The following is a 6,108-nucleotide window of genomic DNA, read 5'->3' as shown; positions in this document are numbered from 1 at the left end:
TGAATAAAAAGTCAATATACTTTTTTTAATACTACTTCATGCTTTATTTCCTAGAGCTTAAAATGAAACAGCAATGGACTGTATGCTTTGAATGTTACCATAGCTGAATGTGTGACCTTACTTAGATTTGGAAAACAAAGACAAAAACTGCCCTAAAATTAATAATACGACTCTGCAGTTTTCTTAATTACATATTTTAAATCCAGGTCTTAACATTTTATTCTATTGCTACTGAACTTTTTTCCCCCAATCCATGTGTAATGCATAATAAAACCATACCACTTAGGTGGTTAAAACTCAGTTTACATTTGCTTGTCTTACCACTATTTGGTGAAGCAAGGGGAAAAGTAAATAGAATTTGCCAAGCTATCAAGTGTGAAGTAAAGCAGAAACAGAATTCTTCAAATCTTTGGAGCATGTGCTATAGATAACAAAGAAAATAAAACTAATGAAGGTATGGCCAGAGCTTCATAAATTATTGAACGACCATCAGGTTTTAAAGAAAGTAATGGGAAGTAGTGTTGCTTCCCACCAAAAATGTGTGAGGTGAAACAGGTTTAAAAGCTTCTTGTAAATGGTCCTTCAGTCTACGTAAATACTTCAACATTAATTGTGTCACTTCTGAGAGCTAACTGCTTTTTTGCCCCCCCCCCCCCCTTTTTTTTTTTAAAGGGGGAAGGACTACTTAATTTTCCTGAGGAAGTTGTGGAACTTCAGTCCAATTTAAATTTTCCATGCATGGTGCAAGTGAAACTGATTAATTCTTGTCCTAACCAACACAAATTCAGAGGCTTTTTTCCTCCTCTTTTCAGTAGCCTTTGATAACTTTAAAATCTTTTAAAAATTTCCTTATGTAAAGGAAGTATTTTCTAATCGGATTGTAGAAACTATAATCCTTATGCTGCTCAATGGACTCTTTCCATATAATATATATCTTTCATGAAGCCTGTTGTTTAAAGCAGGGCACAGAACTCCACCTGAGAACAAAACAAACTACTTCACATGGTGAAGACTGACTTTCCAGTGCCATCTTTTTATATGATGCTTGTTACAATGATATGTCACTGATAGCAATTTTAAAGATTTAGATGTGTAAGCACAAGCTATCTAACTAATTCCTCACTTGTATTCCTACAATTGATTACTGTGATAAAGTCTGATTATTTTTAAATTGTACATGCTTTTGGATGTCTTGCACAGGGATAAATCTTGGGTAGTTCAGCTAAACATGAAAAATCAAAAAGAAATACAACCATTTTTTATCACTTGCCTCCAATAAATGTTAAGATCTCACTGAAGCTGGAAGTTAAATGACTTTTTCAAACTTTGACACTTCAAAGATAACAGTTGGGCTGTCATGTCTTTTTTTCTCTTAGCAGCCAGACAAGTATCTGTTTATATATAACACAATCGAGTTCTAAAAGATAAACTGCTTTTATTAGCTACTGCAATCCCTTTCCTTTTTCTGTTCTTATATTTCTAGTATGTGTTGTATGTTTTTTAAAAAAAAATGCACAAGCAATATGGGAAGTTAACCTGGACGGTAGAGCAGTGATGTATAAAGTGCATTCACCCTCTGAGGATGCAAAATCCAAATTCTTTATTGAAATGAGTAGTATGTCCTGCTTAAACTAAAGACTAAACTAAGGAAAAGCATTTAAAATAAAATATTTTGTCCGGATCATTGGTTCATCTATTTAGGAAGTCATTTTTCCCAAAGTTTGCATAATTTAAAAGCATGAGAAATAACCTACATTTAAAATCTTACTATTACAATAGTAGAAGTTTCATCTTGAATAAAAGTTGTTTTATTTTTAAAAAGTGACTTTCTGTATTGCTTCATTTCTGCTACTTTCAGCCTAACTACAAATGTTAGCATGCAATAACTTGTATTTATCATCTCAAACATAATGTAATAGGCTAGCATAGGCTAGCCAGTTGAACCAACCAGACCTGGCTGCAGATAAGTAGCTTGAACAGCTGTACTTCACTATTTACCAGTGAGATTGCAAATTAGAGATTTTGTGAAGTATCTGATTGTGCATGAAGTTGCAATAAAACAGGTTAAGAATTCTAAGCATCTAAGTTCTCTACAGATGTTTCAGAATGGTTGTATCACTGATTGATGATATCACTGTCTTGGACAAAAAGTTGTTTCAGGAAATGCATATATAGCTCAAATAAATTCAGGCAAGAGATGTCACCTAGCAGATAACCTGTAAAATGTTTGAGAGGAATTCTGAAATGTATAAAAAGAATTTTAAGAAGTTTAAACAGGAAATAAGGCAGAAGCCACAGGGCAAGGCATGGCTATTAAAGAAGTGCAACATGACAGTTGTTTATGAAATAACTGTTTATGGAGAAATGTTTATTTCATAAACAAAACTGTAAATTTAGAAATCAGATTACCACGTAACAAATTAAACAATTTTGCTATTAGTACCTCTTCCCTAAACCTCATGAAAGTAGGGTACACTCATATCAAGGGGAACTTAACTGGTCTTTTACATTGCTAAGGCTATTATGCTATACATTAAATAATAAGATTATAAATTATTTAATTGTAATCTCATGTCTCTGCTATAAATACCACCCATTTAAGCTATAAACTTCAAAGGTTTGTAGAGTGTGTTCCCTTGGGCATCTGTTTTGCAGGGGTGGTATATTTATATCAGTCTAAATTTGCTTATGATGTATCCTGGTTGTATAACATCACAAGGTGAGAAAAGGCAGAAATGGAAATAACAAAGGGCAAGGATACCCTGAGCTCATCACAGTGAACTAGCACATGGAGGAATCCGACATGTTTACACTCCAGTGACATAAGAGACTGAGCAAGAGACAGTGAATTCTAATTCACCAGCTGCCTCTGCATAACTTACTACTTTTGCAAACACTGGTTTTCAAATTTTCTTTTTTTATATTCCCCCCACCCCCCCGCTTCCTCTTGGAGAGGACAGCACTATGTAACTTGTTTAACAAGCTGTGGCCAACAGCTGGTTACAAAAGGTTTTGATAAAAAAAAGCTGGCAAGAAAACTTATCTTGGAATAGATCCCCCTCTCAACCTTTCAGAAAGAATCTGCAACCAAGGGTGCAAAACAATAGACAGTTCTCGAAAAGATCTCTTGTTTTTGCTCAAGACAAAAGTCCTGATTTTCAGCTTTTGTCCTAACAATTTACAAATGTGTTTGTTTAGTTTTTTCACATTGATTCATCTATTACCGTGCAAGTGATGAAACACACTTATTTCAGATTCGTGTCTGGCTTACACATTTTAATGGCTTGTGTTTCATGCAATCAACTGTGAAGGCTAAAAAGAATAAGAAAGCCTAAGTTAAAAGAGGGAACTGTCTAACCCGAACATTTTCTGTCATTTATATTCCTCATGAAAGCCAATGTAAATAGCTTTTAAAAACATACAGCCCTTTTTAACAGGCCTTAGGGTTCTGACGTAGGGTCGTTGTTACTTTAATCTATACCCATATACAGCTAAGAGAAATGGGATGTATTGCCAATGTCTACAGGAGGCTATTAGGGCTGACAGGCTCACATAAGCTCCTTCGACCAGATGCGTTCTGAACAAGGTGGTGATGACAGTTCTGCAGTAAAAAGGAGTCCTCCAGTAAAGCTGACTTCTAAGTACCCTTACTTATAGTTTTTGGGAGCTTTTTTAGACATTAACATTACAAAGTGATAGCATGACTCATAACAGAAACCTGTCTTTAACCTTATGCAGAAAACACTTTTTCTGGTTTTATATACCACAAAGCTAACCTCATAAAGCTCTCTGAACTCAGCTGAGATGATATGTAAAACAGTTTTTAGAGGATCAAATCAAGGTCACATGAATCGTGAAGTAAAAATTTTAAACCTAGAAAATGCTAAGGCCATACCCAGTTTCTCCTTTATGGTAGCACTTTAGTTACAGTTCAAGTAAGTTTAGGCAGAGTGTATCTTTCACTTTGAAAGTAACATTTATTTTCCATTCAGGTTAGAATCAACAGATTTTATGCTTTTATACCCTTATTTAAAGTACTTTTATAATCAGCTATTTGTTAAAGACAGACATGCATTTTTCTTAATCTATGCATGCACAACTACCATTTGATGGCAATGCGAATCCAGCAAACAGATTGAGGGCTGAAGCAGTGGTCTTATATTAGTAATTCACTGAGGGAAAAATAAATTTACACCAAAAATATGCACTCAGATTTTGATATGTGACTATGTTATAGCTGTGACTACAGACCTTTACAATTATACATATACAACTACTTCTGCATCCACCTTCCTGTGTAAAATGGTGCTCGTTCTCACTTGTTTTTCTGGAATGGAAAACATTAATAAGATCGTCTTTGCTTGATGGTGGAACGGGACTTTCAAAGAAGTGGAAGATAGAATCATAGAATCATTAAGGTTGGAAAAGACCTCTAAGATCATCGAGTCCAACCGTCAACCCAACACCACCATGCCCACTAAACCATGTCCCTAAGCGCCTCATCTACACGTCTTTTAAATACCTCCAGGGATGGTGACTCCACCACTTCCCTGGGCAGCCTGTTCCAAGGCCTGACCACTCCTTCAGTAAAGAAATTTCTCCTAATGTCCAATCTAAACCCTCCTTGGCGTAACTTGAGGCCATTTCCTCTCAACCTATCGCTAGTTACTTGGCAGAAGAGACCAACACCCACCTCACTACAACCTCCTTTCAGGTAGTTGTAGAGCGCGATGAGGTCTCCCCTCAGCCTCCTCTTCTCCAGACTACACAGTCCCAGTTCCCTCAGCCGCTCCTCATAAGACTTGTGCTCCAGACCCTTCACCAGCTTCGCTGCCCTTCTCTGGACACGCTCCAGCACCTCCATGTCCTTCTTGTAGTGAGGGGCCCAAAACTGAACACAGGATTCGAGGTGCGGCCTCACCAGTGCCGAGTACAGGGGCACGATCACCTCCCTGCTCCTGCTGGCCACACTGTTTCTGATACAGGCCAGGATGCCGTTGGCCTTCTTGGCCACCTGAGCACACTGCCGGCTCATGTTCAGCCGGCTGTCAACCAGCACCCCCAGGTCCTTTCCTTATGCCATCCTTTCCTTAATATCTGTATGAATGTTCATCATTAGTGGCTAAGTATCTTTCACATGGAATCAATAGGTATTGCAAAGTGTTTCACGGACTTCACAGCAACCATAGGCCCTCTTTCTCTCTGAACAAAATCTCTAGAAGATTTAACACTCTTTTCAATATCTTTCTTGTACCTTTCCGCACTATGCAATTTACCTTGCTGTCAGCTACACTTGTATTGACATTTGCTGATGACAGCTTGAGTTCAGCATCTAGTATAACTTAATACGCTACACGTCTCTCTTTATTCCTCTAATGCCTGAAAGGTTGTTTATTATGTCCAATTTTTACTTGAATATTCAAAACATACATTCAAAATCCATTTAGAAAAGTGTGGAAATGCCCTATACTTTATTTTAGTGGAACAACAAAATAAAATCCAATCTAAGGAGAGAACCCAATGATAAAACTATTTTCTGGATAAAAGCTTATTAAAAATGCAACAAGCATACTCACAGGTGAGGAGAATTAAGAGTGTACACATTATTGTCTAAACATAGTCAGTGCTTTAGTTATTTAACTTATTGAATTGCCATTCCTATACAAAATTCAGGTCCCTGCAGTTTGTATGCTTTATGAAGGGGAAAGTAAAGCAAGAGTTCCTCTGTTTAGGCAGGAGAAGGCCCATTCGACTGGTTCAGCTACAGATGGAGCTGAAACCTAAGTCCTTCCTTCAGATATCATATGTCTATGTGGTCTTTCACAACAACCTGTATTATCTTTATCTGTATTTTACATCAACTAAACAAATTAACTGCAATTCAAATGCTCTGTGCTCAGATTAAACAGGCTTTAATCTCAGATTACGAGTAAATCCAACTGCGCATTTCATTAGATTAAAAACTGGCCTATGCACAAATTTTGCTGACTGGTCTGTGCGCCAGGCTGATTCCAGCCAGCTCCAAAAATGCAGTATTCAAAGTGGGCCTTACTACAGCAGCCTGAGCATCACGTCTTTGGATAAGAACTTGCCTGTACTCCACTAGTT

Source organism: Calonectris borealis, chromosome 4 (genome assembly GCF_964195595.1).
Source record: "Calonectris borealis chromosome 4, bCalBor7.hap1.2, whole genome shotgun sequence".
Lineage (NCBI taxonomy): Eukaryota > Metazoa > Chordata > Aves > Procellariiformes > Procellariidae > Calonectris > Calonectris borealis.
The sequence above is the reverse complement of the archived record's forward strand: the minus strand, read 5'-3'. Positions refer to the sequence as shown.